Source organism: Panthera onca, chromosome F2 (genome assembly GCF_046562875.1).
Source record: "Panthera onca isolate mPanOnc1 chromosome F2, mPanOnc1 haplotype 2, whole genome shotgun sequence".
NCBI classification, from domain to species: Eukaryota; Metazoa; Chordata; class Mammalia; order Carnivora; family Felidae; genus Panthera; species Panthera onca.
This window is the reverse complement of record NC_138356.1, coordinates 22521904-22538651: the sequence shown is the minus strand read 5'-3', so window position 1 is coordinate 22538651 and position 16748 is coordinate 22521904.

Here is a 16748-nt window from a genome sequence, read left to right as displayed (position 1 = left end):
GTCAGTCACTCTGGAATGGCCCTGACTTTGGCACAGAATTTTCCTCTGCACAAGAAGAAATGTCTGGAGTGAAAAGTAAACTCGTAAATGGTTTCATTAGCAGAGACTCAAACCAGCTGAGCTATCCAATTTATCAAACAAGCATAAAACAATAAATATCTCTCACTTACAAGTGTACTTTACAGGTAGAACCACCATTTTATCCGAAAGATGTTCATTGTGTAATTTAAGTATTATTTGCCTAAGAAGCCCCAAATCCTTTAGAATTATGGGCTAATTTAATTTTTCTGTTTAAACTGTTTTTAAATTAAAGTGTTGGGAAGTCCTTTCCATGTATAGTGAGAAATCTAACATCTCCTACTACTCTCTAAAACACACCTAAACACACATATGCATGTACTCATAGAACTCAGAGATATCTCCAGGAATTCTCAGCATTCCCTTTCTCTTACAAGTTTTTACTTTAATGTTTTTTTTTTTTCAAATTTTTAATTTATATTTTCAAGTTTTTATTTAAATTCCAGTTAACATATAGTGTAATATTAGTTTCAGGTGTAGAATTTAGTGATTGATCATTTACATACAACACCTGATGCATGCTCATTACAAGTGCCCTCCTTAATACCCATCAACCATTTAACTCATCCCACTGCCTACCTCTCCTCCATCAACCTTCAGTTTGTTCTCTATAGTTGAGAGTTTTTTTTTCTAGTTTGTCTCTACTTCCCCCTACCATGTTCATCTGTTCTGTTCCTTAAATTACATATATGAGTGAAATCATATGATATTTGTCTTTCTTTGACTGACTTATTTCGCTTAGCATAATACACTCTAGCTCCATCCACATCACTGCAAATGGCAAGATTTCATTATTTTTTACGGATAAGTAATAGTCATTGTATATATATACCATTGTATATACCACCTCTTCTGTATCCACTGATCAGTCAATGGACATTTGGGCTCTTTCCATAATCTGGCATTCTTGATAATGCTGCTATAGACATCGGGGTGCATGTATCCCTTCAAATCAGTATTTTTATATCCTTTGGGTAAATAGCTAGTAGTGCAACTGTTGGGTCATAAGGTAGTTCTATTTTTAACTTTTGGAGGAAGCTTCATACTGTTTTTCAGAGTGGCTGCACCAGTTTTCATTCCCACCAACAGTGTAAGACAGTTCCCCTTTCTCTGCATCCTCGCCAACACTTATTGTTTCCTGTGTTGTTAACTTTAGCCATTCTGACAGGTGTGAGGTTATATTTCATTGTAGTTTTGATTTGCATTTCCTCAATGATGAGTGAAGTTGAGCATCTTTTCATGTGTCTGTTAGCCACCTCTATGTCTTTTTTGGAAAAAGGTCTATTCATGTCTTCTGCCCATTTCTTAACTGGATTATTTGTTTTTTGGGTTGTCGAATTTGATAAGTTCTTTATAGATGTTGTTTACTAACCCTTTACCAGACATGTCATTTGCAAATATCGTTTCCTATTCTGTAGGCTGCCTTTTAGTTTTGTTTATTGTTTCCTTTACTATGCAGAAGCCTTTTATTTTGATGAAGTCCCAATAGTTTGTTTTTGCTTTTGTTTCCTTTGCCTTGAGAGACATATCTAGTAAGAAGTTGATACAGCCATTGTCAATGAGGTTGCTGCCTGTGTTCTCCTCTAAGATTTTGATGATTTCCTGTCTCACATTTAGGTCTTTCATTCATTTTGAACTTATTGTTGTGTATGGTGTAAGAAAGTGCTCCAGTTTTATTCTTTTGCATGTTGGTTTCCAGTTTTTCCAACGCCATTTGTTGAAGAGACAGTCTTTTTTCCACTGGGTATTCTTTCCTGCTTTGTTGAAGATTAGTTGACCATATAGTTATGGGTACATTTCTGGGTTTTCTGTTCTGCTTCATTGATCTATGTGTCTGTTTTTGTGCCAGTACCATACTATCTTGATCACTATAGTTTTGTAATATAACTTGAAGTCAGGACTTGTGAGACTTCCAGCTTGGCTTTTCTTTTTCAAGATTAGCACTGGCTATTTGGGGTCTTTTGTGGTTCCATACAAGTTTTAGGATTGTTTGTTCCAGCTCTGTGAAAAATGCAGCTGGTATTTTGACAGAGGTTGCATTAACTCTGTAGATTGCTTTGTGTAGTATAGACATTTTAACAACATTTGTTCTTTCAATCCACAAGCATGGAATGTTTTTCCATTTCTTTATGTCATCTTCAACTTCTTTTGCCAATGTTTTATAATTTTCAGAGTATAGACCTTTCACCTGTTGGGTTAAGTTTATTCCTAGGTATCTTATAGGTTTTGGTGCAATTGTAAATGGAATAGATTCATTGATTTCTCTTTTTGCTGCTTCATTATTGGTGTATAGAATGCAACAGATTTCTCTACATTGATTTTGTATCCTGAGACTTTACTGAATTCATGTAACAGTTCTAGCAATTTTTTGGTGGGGTCTTTTGGGTTTTATTTATAGAATATCATGTCATCTGCAAATAGTGAAAGTTTGACTTCTTCCTTGTCAATTTTCTTTGTGTTGTCTTATTGATGAAGCTAGGACTTCCAGTACTGTGTTAAGTAACAGGGGTGAGAGTGGACATCCCTGTCTTGATCCTGCCTGTAGAGGCCATTGAGGATAATATTAGTGATCTGTTTCTCTCCCAAAACATGTCTCTGCATTTCCTACATTCCTCGTTATGGCCTTTTCTCTCTTCTAGTTGTGCAGTTTGTTCTCAGTCCTCAGGTCAGTATGTTGAGTATTGAGAAGGATTTGATAGTTATCTAGCAGTGTTCAAGGAGCAAGGCAAGCCTAGGGTCCTCCCACCATGCTGCCATCCTAGCTCCCTGCAATGTTATCGTTCCATTGAAACCTGAGCCTCTCCTGTGCTTCTGTTCCTATGGGCTTCCTTTTGGGCCTCAGATGACCTTAAGGTGCACCATAAATCTTTTTATTTGTTTGTTCCTAAATAATCTCAAATACATGTTTGGTTTATGTAGTGGAGTTTTATTGAAGGCTTGTAGGTATCTGAGGCCGTTACATTATAGTATGGCCCAAAACTACAAAGTGGGTGTTTATGGTACTTTTGTTCTTTAAAACCCTTTATCGAACCCAATGCTGTTTATTTCCTGTGGCTGTCTTTCTCTCCAGGCCCTCTGCCTGCCACTGGCCTATTTGTCCCCTCCACTCTCCTTCTGTATACACCTCACCTCTGTTCCTCCAAGGAGCACTGCAAATTTCAAGTCTCTACCTGATTATGCCAGGAAAAGCAGATCTTTACACTGACTATGCACATGTGAAAACATGTAAGTAGATCAAGAAAATCCCTCTCAAAATCTATAGAGGTTCCCATCCTTGCCAAGAACCTGCCAAGATCTCATATTTCCCTCTCTTGTCTACCTGTTCCAGTAGTCTCCATATGTCAAATTGAAAAGTACAGGAACTTACTTTCCTGGTGATAGAACCCATACTCCCCCCATAGAGAGTGTTAGAGGTGTTAGTCAGTCTGGGTTTAAGTGGCATCTTGGCATCCCACCCCTGGCAGAATAACACCAATGTGCCGTTGCTAACAGGAAGTAGAACCAAGATTAGCCTGCTACTCTACAGTTTGACAATTCTACTTGTCTGCCAATCGGTAACAGCACAAGGCATTCATGAAAATAACATTTGAGCACTTCAAAACCAGGCAGACTGAAACAAACCTACATTTTGAATAAAAACACAGATACAAATTTTAAAATATACCCAATCACGAAGAGGAAGACAGAAGAAATCTATTATGATTCAGAAGAACTAGAGGTGCAAAGTTGATTAAAATTTGGTAATTAAGAATTTAAAAATAACAAAGGACATTATGTAAAGTGCTACCTTTAAAACTATGGCTACTATAATGAAGTAGTTCCATACCCTATATCTAATGATCGGATGCTTTTTTAGAGTTATGGTTTTTTTTTCTCTTATTGAGATTAATATAGCATGGCTCTATGCATTGTATAGTTTGAGAAAGAGTTTTGGACACAGTAGTCTGAGAGTTTCTATTTCTAATTTGCTTTCATGTGCAGAAGAAATTATCTGATTTAAAACAGTCCTACAAGGCATAGGTTCTTATATAACTATCTCTCACTGTAGTTATCACTTTATAGTATGATTACCTGTTATGGTAATTGTTTTTGTCATGAGGCTATAAGTTCCCTCAGGGTTGGAACTGGTTTGAACTCATCTCTGTTTCCCAGATGCTAAGCACAGTTTGTAGCACATGGGTGATGTTCAATAAAATGTTTGTGAAATTAATCAGTGGATAAATGACCAGTGTTTAAAAGAAATCAAGATGGGTCTAATGGAAATTTAGTGGAATAGCCCAATAAAAGCCAGACAGCATTCAGAAAGAAACTATTCTGCTAATCACTTTGGGGAATGGGTTTGTCCTAGTGTTAGACTACTTATTAGGTTAGTGTTATCCAACCTACTTACAGTTTCATTACATTAGGTGGAAGAAACTTCTCTGCCTCTTCTTATTATTGATAAATCTAAATAAATGCAGAATGTCTGTATCATAACTTGATATAAAAGCCCCAGAGACACTGTTACCTGTATTATTTTGATCTCTTAAAAATAAGAATATTGTTTTCCTCTGTTCTGTATTTCCCCCAGTGGTAAAAACAGACCAGCAGAGAGAAGCAGTAAAAAGTATTTTCTGCTTCCAGGGGCCAGAGAAGCTTGGATCTTGAACTATGAAATTCTGGCCAGGTTTAGAATATGAGGAGGTTTCTGGAGTGTAGTTAAAAGTGAGTTTATGGACACATGGATTCCTTTTCTAGATGCTTGTCTCTTTACATGTACATACTTGCAATCCGAATTTGATATTTTAACTTGGTCTCTTCACACTCACCCATTCCAAACTGCTCAGATTAAAATGTCAATAGGTATGAGAATGGCAAAGAGCAGAAAATGTTTTAACTAATGACGAAATGTTAATCATGGTTTAAAATAGTGTTTTTATGAAAACATTCGCCTTTTAACATATATTGTTGGTATGCTGGGCTCAGCCTCCAGGAACTAGGTTGACAATGACCAGTCTGGGGAGTCACTGAGGCAGGTGTTCAAAGACTGAACATTTACAGCAGATGTAGGGTTCCGAAAGAAAACAGGAGCTCCGGAAGGGTGGCTTTACTGACCTCACTGTAGTCAGAATCGCGTGTCAGCTGTACCCAGCACGGTGGACCTGATCAACAACTAGCCTCATAGAAGAACACTGGTCAAAGGCACTTTAAGAAGCACACATCTTTCTTCAGGGATAAAGCAAAGTAGTTGAGATATTATTTCCCTCTAAATACTATCTGATTAAGATAATCAAACCTATCATCAAATAACTGAGGAAGGAAAATGTATGTTGTGATGATTGGGAACATTGTGCAGTCAGACTTTTCAGGTTTACACTGTGGCTTATTGTGCTGTCAACCTGGAACAAGTTATTTAGCCTCTCTATGCCTCAGTTTTCCCATCTACAAAATGGAATATCTTGATGATAGTGTTTGCACAGAATAAAAATGAGATAACATTTGCATAGCACTTAGCATCATGCCTGGCACAAATACTCAATAAATGTGTGTGTGTGTGTGTGTATAAATATATATAGATGGATGGATAGAAAGATGCATAGATGGGTGGATAGATATTTAGTTAAAATTCAATAGAAAGGCTCTCAAACTACCAACATTAAATTTGACAATTCCTTCAATATGCAATTAGCACTTAGGTGCTACATGAGCTACTTCTCCATGTAATGTAGCTAAGCTAGGAAGCATCACCAATGGTATATAAGAAAGTCTGTACTTGAGAGCTGCATCCCCCATGTACTAATTTTGTAAGAATTTGAGCAAGCCATTTAACTCTTCTTAATTTCATTTTCTTTACCAATTAAATGAAGATGATAATGTCTACCCCACAAGGTTGTTGGGAGATTTCATGAAATGAAATTACAAATCGGTAAGTGCTAAGCATATGTGAAGGTGATTATAAATATTTGCTGGATATGCTTTGCACTGAATGCAAAAGAGTTAGATACAAATATCATACACATCCTTTAGCTTTCAAACTAATTTGCTGCAGCTTAGCAGACACATACTGATAAGATTTACGGAGAGTAATAGATTTACCTGGCACAAAGGGACAGTTTTTGACTTTGCATTCATAAATCTTCAGAAAGCTTACTGGAGATTCTCTGATAGCTAAATATATTAATTCATCCTACAAATATTTATTGACTGTCTACTATGTTCCAGGCATGGTTCTAAGGAGCTTGAGATACACTCATGGATATGTCTCTCTTGGAGATCACATTCTATCTCGAGTAGAAAGGCAACACACTATAAACATAAGAAAGTAGTCAATTATATTGTCTTTAGAAGGTAGTAAATATTTATGGAAAAAAGAAAAAGTAGAGCACTATGAAGGGTACAAGAGGATGAGGCTGAGGTTACAATTTTAGCTAAGCAGTCAGGGTAGGCCGCATTGAGAATTTGAGATATGAACAAAAACTTGAAGCAAGAGAGGGAGTCAAATAAGGGACAAACATGTCCTAGGCAGAGGCAAAAGATAAAGCAAAGGCCCTGTGGCAGGGAGGTTCCAGGGAGTTCCAAGAAAAATCAAGAGGTTTAGAGAGGAGAAAGGAGAGAAGGGGAAAGAGAGCAAGAGAGCGGGGAAAGAGAGCAAGAGAGCGGGGAAAGAGACAGAGAGACAGAGAGAGAGAGAGAGAGAAAGAGAGAGAACATTATAGACCTAATGAAGAACCAGATCAGTAGGTACCTTGTGCACCATTGCAAGGACTTTGACTTTTCTCCTAGTGAAGTGAGGTCTATTGCAGGGTTTAGAGCACTGGGGTGACCCGATCTGACATACTTTTAAAAGGATCACTCTGAATACTGTGTTGAAAACAGTTTATAGATGGATGAAGAGCAGGAGCAGGGAGACTAGTTAGGAGTCATCCAGTTAAGAGACGGCAGCTTGGACCAGGCTGGTGGCAGTGGAGGTGGCAAGCAGTGCCAAGATTCCATGCTTCTAAAGCCAGTGTCTGGAGTGTGCTTTCTCTCCTTTTCAATCCAAACATGTTGCTCCAGCGATTCACCCTTACTCTTCAACATCAAGTGCACCTTCTCCACTGGATCATTCCCATTAATATACGAACACATTGTTATTCTTCCAACATAAAAGAAAACAACAAGAAACCAATTTCCCTTGTGTAAAGAAAATGGAACCCTCATGCACTGGTGGTGGGAATGTAAATTGGTGCAGCCACTGTGGAAAACAGTATGGAAGTTCGTCAAAATATGAAAAACAGGATACTACATGATCCGGTAATTCCACTACTGAGTATTTATCCAAGGAAAGCAAAAACACTCATTCAGAAAGATATGTGCATCCCTATATTTATTGCAACATTATTTATAATAACCAGGATATGGAAGCAACTGAAGTGTTTATCAAAAAAGAAGTATAAAGAAGGAGTAGTAAATCAGGGGTGCTTGGGTGTCTCAGTCAGTTAAGTGTCTCTTAATCTCGACTCAGGTCATGATCTCATGGTTCCTGAGATTGAACCCCCCCATCAGGCTCTGTGCTCACAGTGTGCAGCCTGCTTGGGATTCTCTCTCTTCCTCTCTCTGACCCTCCCCTGCTCCCATGTGCACACATGCATTCTCTCCCTCTCAAAATAAATAAATAAATGAATCAATAAAAATTCTAAATGGTAAAAATAAATGAATAAATAAATACATATTTATTTACATAGTATATACTTATATTTATAAATATTTTATATTTATGTATATATATATATTTATTTATATACATAATGCAGTATTATTCAGCCATAAATAGAATGAGATCTTGCCATTTGTGACAACATGGATGGCTCTAGAGGACATTATCCTAAGTGGAGTAAGTAGCCAAAGAAAGATAAATACCATATGATTTCACTTATATGTGGGCTCTAAAAAATGAACAACAACAACAACAAAGCAGAAATAGACCCATAAATACTGAGGACAAACTAATGGTGGCCAGAGAGGAGGAAGGGGAGTGGGAGATACAGGCTCTTGTTACGAAATAACTAAGTCATGGGGATGAAAGACACAGCATAGGGAATATAGACAATAGTAATATAATAGTGCTGTATGGTGACAGATGGTAGTACACTGGTGGGGAGTACAGCATAATGTATAGACTTGTCAAATCACTATATTGTACACCTGAAACTATTGTAACATTGTGTGTCAACTATGCTCAAAAAATTAATATTTTATATTTTAAACCTTCCCTTGGCCCCTCTTTATCACCCAGCTACTACCACATTTTTTTTGCTTCTCTCTGCAGTAAAACTTCTCAAAATATTTACCTTTTCCATCTGACCTCTCATAAATCTATACCAAGAAATTCTTGTTCCCATCAGGCCATCAAATTTGTTCTTGCCATAGTCCCCATTGATGGATCCAATGATTAATTTTCAGTTTTTATCTAACTTGACTATCACTGCTTGCTGGACTGTGCTATTGTTAACTCAGTTAAAGCCTCCTGGCTTCCTTTCCTAGAATTCTCTTCCTTGTTTGCTTCCAGGTGAGAGTTCACCAAAACAGGTAGACAGTGGTTACTCCCTTCAGAAACTTGTTGCTATGAGATGTGGTGATAGATTAATAGTTTGCTTTTGCTCCCCTCTACAATGCATCTAGCTTCTTCCTGACTGTTGGCCCTGCTATCCAATACAGACCCCAGACTTGCCACCAGGTATTGGCGGTAGAGCCTACACAGGGCCAATAGCTTCTCATAGACTTCCCTAGAACCTCTTCTTTCTTGGTCTCATTTTGGCTGGTAGGCCCACTTCAGGTTTATGGTCATGAATTAAAGGGAGAATCTATCCCCATAATAACAAGAGTAAATAGTGAATATCTTTCATTAAATGCCCCACCACCATCCACTTTGCTCTGAGATACTAGGGAACAGTGGGGTGACCAGCCTCTTGGGAAAGCTTTGCACAAATTATGATTATCTACTTTAGGAAAAGTACCCAGTACTGCTGTCTCAGATTTCTAAATGTTCCAACTCTTCCACATATTGTGACCACTCCAATGTTATGATCTGAAACTGAGAGGTCTTTGGAGGTAGGGAACTCACGGAAAATGAGCCCTGCCCTGGGTTGGTTCCCAGCCTGGGAGATCATCGTGTGTGACTGTTGGGAGTATTCTAGCCCCCTATATCCCCCTGGGAATGCAAGCTGGTCTGGGAGGAATCACTGCATCATTGTATCCTCAGACCAGTGGATTCTTAGAACCTCTTTCAGAACTTGGTGTTGATTCAAGTGAGGAGCTTATCAGCACTGGAAGAGGCCTCCCAGGAGACCAAATACTGTACCAGCCCTTGAACCCCTGATGCGGCTCCCTGTAAACCAAGTTTCTAAACACCAGCAATTCAGAGTGGGAAATTTGGCCTCTAATCCTGAATGTCTCCTGAAACACCACACCTGCTATCTGCCTCCCCTAATTTGAAGTAATGAGTTGTCCAAAAAAGCACTTTGGAAGTATCCAAGAGAATACTGCCTTATCCATAAATTGAGGGAGTCTGAAGACGAAAGGTTTAAAATTCCATTAAGAATCCCCTGAGTCACCCATCTACCTCCATTCTTTTAGTCTGCACTGTGCAACTTTAGCTCAGTGGGTTTTCTAAATTGTTCTGTTAATTTTAGCTGTTTCTAGAGAGAGAGCCATATTCTAGGTGAATCATCAGGAAAATTGAGGATAAGAGCAAATAGCACGATGCACTATTGTGAACCACTTAATCAGCTCTTTACAGAAGAGACAGGCAGGGTACCTCTCTATTATATGGATGCTTCTGGATAATACAGAATATATGTGTATAAGTACACACACACACACACATACACACACACACACAGAGTATATGTGTCATAGTCATTGATGTTGAAAACCACTAACTTTTCTTTGTTCATACTTACCTTTCCTGTGTCTCTATATTTTCTCACCCAAATGCAGTCAAAGAACACCCAAATTTGTTCAGATAGGGATTTATTACATAATTCTGATGTTATTTTCTCTTCTTGGTTCGACTCATTGTCATTTTGGGTGCAAATGAGGAGGATCCTTGTAGTGTCAAGATGTAAATGTGACTAACAGCAGACAAGAAAGGGTTAGTTGTCTGATGTATTCCAGGATTACAATGCAATTAAATATTGCCTTATTTGTACATGATCTGAGGTATCAGCTTGCCCTTATTCAAGAGATTTTATCGTTTTAGATTAAGAAATCTATTTTGTAACCTATTATTAAGCCAAACATTACCCCCACATTATGATTACAAAGGGTCGTATTTTCCTGTCCTTCTCACCCCCACATGGTTCTGCCTTTAATGCAATTTGAACAATAGAACTGCATTTTTATCTTCCAGAGAATTCAGAACGAGACTTCTACCATGCTAAATGGTATTCAACTGGAGATGGAGAGAACTGGAATGATAAGCAGAATGCACAAAAGAGCTCCTGGTATCATCATCTAAAGGAATGTTTTAATTGGTCACCCATCCTTTTCCAAAAGCCAAATAATCCTCCAGTTAAATGTAAGTTGGGTTCTTACAGTCAGATACAAATTAGAAACCAGATATCCTATTTTATGTCTTTGGATCCTCCACAATGTCTTAACAGTGAGTTTTGGAGAAATGTAAATAAATGAATAGTCGGTTAAACCAGTGGAATTAAACTTATAAAAGTGAGGGGTGGAGAAAGGAAAAATATGTGAAGAAGGAAATCATCTCTCTCATTAGTAAGAGCAGGGTTTCTCTACCTCAGTACTATTGACAATTTGGGCAGGGATTTTTTTTTTGTTTCTTTTTTTTTTTTTTATGGGGGTGTGTGCTACACTGTACATTGTAGGATTTAGTAATGTCCCTGGCTTCTATCCACCAGATCCCACTAGTGACAACCAAATAACCTGCTGAACATTGCCAAATGTCCCTTGGTTGGAGAGCTGGGGGAATGTGGACAGGCAGGGAATAGGGAAAAGTCACCCCTGGTTTAGAACTACTGATCCAGAGAATCAATTTCCTTTAACCATAGGAACTGGGAATAATTAGAGTTCTTTTAATATATATGAGGCAGGACATACATATAGAGTCATGTTGTAGATAACATTAATATTAAGAATTTTAGTTCTAAAAATTATTTTACATATGCTAAATTACAGAATCCAGATTGTATGAAAGTATATCATTATCAGCTTCAATATGCTTCTTATAACTATTCTTCTAATTAAAGTTGGATATATAAGAAACACCATAACAAATTTGGGATAGACATCCAATAGACTTTGTGTGGGTATTTAGACCATCTCACTCTCCCTATTGGCAATATGGTTATGGTAGAATGTGAATTCAGTGAGAGGAGGGAACATGCCTGTCTCTTGCATCAGTGTAAACCCAGTTGGTAGAATGATGCCAGGCATAAGAGAGTCACTCAACAAATGTCAACAAGATGAAGAGATGGATGAATGAATGCATGCATGCATGCATGAATGAATGAATGTAGCTTGTTTTTCCCAAATTTATTGCTGAGTATTCTCTTGTGTGTTGACTAAGGCAATATATTAAGATTTAATCTGATCTGTATTTTGGAGATTATTATAAGATACAATATGAACTTTTTGTAGGATTTTAGTTTTCCATCTATATATGAAATTTTTAATTTTTCAAGTTGCTTCTGTAGTTGTTTATTCAATAATCACTTTAAGTAATCTTTTTATAACTGAAGAAGAAAACACTTGGGTAATTCTTTCCCCTTCCAGTGGTGGTCTGCCTAGTCAGTTACCAGGATGCTAAAAAAAAAAGGAATAAATTTATTTATTAAAAAAATATGACTGGGGTACCTGGGTGGTTCAGTTGGTTGAGCATTCAATTCCTGATTCTGGCTCGGGTCATGATCTCATGGTCTGTGGGATTGAGCCTCACGTTGGGCTCTGCACTGATAGTGTGGAGCCTGCTTGGTATCCTCTCTCTCTCCCCCTTTGTCTTCCCCTTCCTCTGCTTGCACTCTCTCTCTCTCTCAAAATAAATAAGTGACATTAAAAAATAATATGATCAGGGCATCTGGGTGATTCGGTTGGTTAAGCATCTGATTCTTGATTTTGGTTCAGGTCATGATCTCATGTCATGGGATAGAGCCCATGACAGGTTCTGTGCTGACAGCATGGACCCTGCTTCAGATATTCTCTCTCTGTCTCTCTCTTCCCCTCCCCTGCTCATGCTCTCTCTCTCAAATAAATAAACATTAAAAAGAATAAAAATACACTAGATGGAATAAATAGTAGACTAGAAGAAGCATAAAATGGGTCAGTGACCTGGAGGACAGAGTAATGGAAAGTAATCAAGGAGAGAGAAAAATAATAATAAAATATGAAAATAGACTTAGGGAACTCAGCCACACCAACACTTACATTATAGGCATCCCATAAGGAGAAGAGAGGGAAAAAAAAGGAGAAGAGAGAGAAAAGAAGGCAGAAAATTTATTTGAAGAAATAATAGCTGAAAACTTCCTGAATCTGGGGAAGGAACCAGCAATCCAGATCCAGAAGTCATAGACAGGCCTCAATAAAATCAACTCAAGAAGATCCACACCATGACATATGGTCATTAAAATGGTAAAAAGTAGTGATAAAGAGAATTTCTAAAGCAGCAAGAGAAGAGAAGACAGTTACATAGAAAGGAAACCCCACAAGGCTATCAGCTGATTTTTTCAGCAGAAACTTTGCAGGCCTGAAGGGAGTGGCATGATATATTCAAAGTACTAAAAGAAAAAACCATGCAGCCAAGAATACTCTATCCAGTAAGGCTATCATTCAAAATAAAATGAGAGAGGGGAGGGAGCCAGGGCAGTGGAGGGGCAGCCAGCCCACCCAGCAAGGCAGAGCCCCCGAGTCTGGCTTGTACAAAGCGGAGGGGCCGGACGGAGTGTGTTCTGACAACCAGTGGGACTTAACATCTGGAATGTTATAAGTCAACAGCTCTGCTCGGAGAGCGGGAGGGCTAAAGGACAACAGGAGGGAGAGTTGTTGAGCCCTGGAAGACAGAGTTCAGCTTGGCAGGGAACAAAAGTGCTGGGAAGCACCATGTCCCTCGCCCATCCCCCAGCCAAAATCCCAAAGGGAACCAGTTCCCCTCACGAACTTGCTTGCACCGCATAAACACCCAATGCTGTGCTTCTGCAGATCCATCCTGCTGACAGGTCTGCCTACCTCCCGGTGCCACAGGGCTCCTTCCAAAGCAGACCAACGAAGGCAAAGCCAGCTGAGCTTGCTCTTTCAGATCCACCCTGGCTAATTCACCAGATCCCATCGAAGCAGCACCACAAGCCTGGCAGTGCAAGTGGCCCAGACAGGGGCCACACCACTTCACAGTGAGTCCAGCCCCTGGGAGAGGGGAAGATAAGGTACACACCAGTCTGACTGTGGCCCCAGCAGTGGGCTGGGGGCAGACATCAGGCCTGACTGCAGCCCCGCCCACCAATGCAAGTTACTCCAGATAGCACAGAGGAAGAGCCCTGCAGTTCTGCCCCACTCCAGGAATTATCCAAAATGACAAAACAGAAGAATTCTCCTCAAAAGAAACTCCAGGAAGTAACGACAGCTAACGAACTGATCAAAAACTATTTAAGCAATATAGCAGAAAATGAATTTAAAATAATAGTCATAAAATTAATCGCTGGGCTTGAAAAAAGTATAGAGGACAGCAGAGAATCTATTACTACAGAGATCAAGGGACTAAGAAACAGTCAAGAGGAGCTAAAAAATGCTATAAATGAGCTGCAAAATAAAATGGAGGCGACCACAGCTCAGATTGAAGGGGCAGAGGAGAGAATAGGTGAATTAGAAGATAAAATTATGGAAAAAGAAGAAGCTGAGAAAAAGAGAGATAAAAAAATCCAGGAGTGTAAGGAGAGACTTAGAGAACTAAGTGACATAATTAAATGAAATAATATGCTTATAACTGGGATTCCAGAGGAGGAAGAGAGAGGGAAAGGTGCTGAAGGTGTACTTGAAGAAATCATAGCTGAGAACTTCCTTGATCTGGAGAAGGAAAAAGGCATTGAAATCCAAGAGGCACAGAGAACTCCCTTCACACGTAACTTGAATAGATCTTCTGCATGACATATCATAGTGAAACTGGCAAAATACAAGGATAAAGAGAGAATTCTGAAAGCAGCTAGGGATAAACATGCTCTAACATATAAAGGGAGACCAATAAAACTCGTGACAGATCTGTCTACTGAAACTTGGCAGGCCAAAAAGGAAAGGCAGGAAATCTTCAATGTGATGAACAGAAAAAAAATGCAGCTGAGAATCCTTTATCCAGCAAGTCTGTCATTTACAATAGAAGGACAGATAAAGGTCTTCCCAATCAAACAAAAACTGAAGGAATTCATCACCACTAAACCAACCCTACGAGAGATCCTAAGAGGGATCCTGTGAAACAAAGTACCAGAGACATCACTACAAGCATGAAACCTACAGACATCACAATGACTCTAAACCCATATCTTTCTATAATAACACTGAATGTAAATGGACTAAATGCTCCCACCAAAAGACATACGGTATCAGAATGGATAAAAAAAACAAGACCCATCTATTTGGTGTCTACAAGAGACTCATTTTAGACCTGAGGACACCTTCAGATTGAAAGTGAGGAGATGGAGAATTATCTATCATGCTAATGGAAGTCAAAAGAAAGCTGGACTAGCCATACTTATATTAGACAAAATAGACTTTAAATTAAAGGTTGTAACAAGAGATGAATAAGGCCATTATATAATAATTACAGGGTGTATCCACCAGGAAGAGCGAACAATTATAAATGTCTATGTGCCGAATACCGGAGCCCCCAAATATATAAAACAATTGATCACAAACATAAGCAACCTTATTGATAACAATGTGGTAACTGTAGGGGACTTTAATACTCCACTTACAACATTGGATAGATCATCTAGACACACGGTCAATAAAGAAACAAGGGCCCTGAATGATACATTGGATCAGAAGGACTTGACAGATATATTTAGAACTCTGCATCCCAAAGCAACAGAATATACTTTCTTCTTGAGTGCACATAGAACCTTCTCCAAGATAGATCACATACTGGGTCACAAAACAGCCCTTCATAAGTATACAAGAATTGAGATCATACCATGCATACTTTCAGACCACAATGTGATGAAGCTTGAAATCAACCTCAAGAAAAAGTCTGGAAAACCTCCAAACAGGAGGTTAAAGAACACCCTACTGAAGAATGAATGGGTCAACCAGGCAATTAGAGATTAAAAAATATATGGAAACATATGAAAATGAAAATACAACAATCCAAACGCTTTGGGACGCAGCGAAGGCAGTCCTGAGAGGAAAATACATTGCAATCCAGGCCTATCTCAAGAAACAAGAAAAATCCCAAATACAAAATCTAACAGAACACCTAACGGAAATAGAAGCATAACAGCAACGACAACCCAAACTCAGCAAAAGAGGAGAAATAATAAAGATCAGAGCAGAAATAAGCAATATAGAATCTCAAAAAACTGTAGAGAAGATCAACGAAACCAAGAGTTGGTTTTTTGAAAAAATAAACAAAATTGATAAACCTCTAGCCAGGCTTCTCAAAAAGAAAAGGGAGATGACCCAAATAGATAAAATCATGAATGAAAATGGAATTATTACAACCAATCCCTCAGAGATACAAGCAATTATCAGGGAATAGTATGAAAAATTATATGCCAACAAACTGGACAACCTGGAAGAAATGGACAAATTCCTAAACACTCACACACTGCCAAAACTCAAACAGGAAGAAATAGAAAGCTTGAACAGACCCATAACCAGCAAAGAATCAGTTGAATCAGTTGAATCAGTTATCAAAAATCTCCCAACAAATAAGAGTCCAGGACCAGATGGCTTCCCAGGGGAATTCTACCAGACGTTTAAAGAAGAGATAATACCTATCCTTCTCAAGCTATTCCAAAAAAATAGAAAGGGAAGGAAAACTGCCAGACTCATTCTATGAAGGCAGCATTACTTTGATTCCTAAACCAGACAGAGACCCAGTAAAAAAAGAGAACTACAGGCCAATATCCCTGATGAATATGGATGCAAAAATTCTCAATAAGATACTAGCAAATTGAATTCAACAGCATATAAAAAGAATGATTCACCATGATCAAGTGGGATTCATTCCTGGGCTGCAGGGCTGGTTCAACATTAGCAAATCAATCAATGTGATATATCACATTAATAAAAGAAAAGAACCATACGATCCTGTCAATCGATGCAGAAAAAGCATTTGACACAATTCAGCATCCTTTCTTAATAAAAACCCTTGAGAAAGTTGGGACAGAAGGAACATACTTAAACATCATAAAAGCCATTTATGAAAAGCCCACAGCTAATTTCATCCTCAGGGGATAATTTCCCCTCAGGGGAAAAACTGAGAGCTTTCTCCCTGAGAACAGGAACATGGCAGGGATGTCCACTCTCACTGGTCTTGTTTAACATAGTGTTGGAAGTGCTAGCATCAGCAATCAGACAACAAAAGGAAATCAAAGGCATCAAAATTGGCAAAGAAGAAGTCAAGCGTTCACTTTATGCAGATGACATGATATTATACATGGAAAACCCGATAGACTCCACCAAAAATCTGCTAGCACTGATACATG